The following is an 829-nucleotide window of genomic DNA, read 5'->3' as shown; positions in this document are numbered from 1 at the left end:
GCCTATATTGTTTTACACGGAAAGTACGTACAGATAAAACACTTATACAGAAAGTATTATAAAACATGCGTTTTCAGTTATACGTTTGCTGTTCCAAAGATTACAGGATTTACAAATGTAACACACGATTTTACGTACGCCACATATATTTTTCTGCTGTGTAGTCAGATAACTAATAATGCTGATGGTTTAATTTATTTCTGCTTTACGTTCGTGTGCAAGATCGAGATTATAACGACGGGACTTATTACGTCAGGTCCAGACTATGCCAAGACTTGAATCTGTTTCATTTGGCGGATAAACATACCATCAAGCAAGATTACTTCGCACAAATCACCTTCCTCATCATACTAATGTGCATTTAACTCAAGAGAGCTACATTATAGGTGCACACCGCAGGTCCTGGCAACTAGTGACGAAGGTACCCGGAAACTTCCTAACTCAACATACATTTCTACATTTTCTCAGTAAAATTATACTTGTTTAATAGAGAAACGGTTCATGTAGCATGAAAATTTGATCTTACACTACATCTATACTCTTTCTCTTAGAAAACATATTTTTTGTACTTATCGTCTTTTCGGGCGCAGAATAATATCCGTTCAATACTACATAGACATAGTGGATTCTAGTATTGGACCCCCCCCCCAGGCCCGTAGCCAGTCCAAAAATTTAGGGGGGGGCGGTAGAAGTTAGGGGGGGCCCGACCCAATCATATTATACTTCATCACCATATTATAGTTCATTTGCAAGCCTACCGTGAAATATTATGGGGGCCAGCCAAAATTTAGGGGGGGCCCGGTCCCCTCTTGCCCCCCCCCCCGTGGAT

The sequence above is a fragment of the Thermobia domestica genome, chromosome 1, assembly GCF_964235325.1.
Source record: "Thermobia domestica chromosome 1, izTheDome1.hap1.1, whole genome shotgun sequence".
NCBI lineage: Eukaryota > Metazoa > Arthropoda > Insecta > Zygentoma > Lepismatidae > Thermobia > Thermobia domestica.
This window is presented reverse-complemented; position numbering follows the sequence as displayed.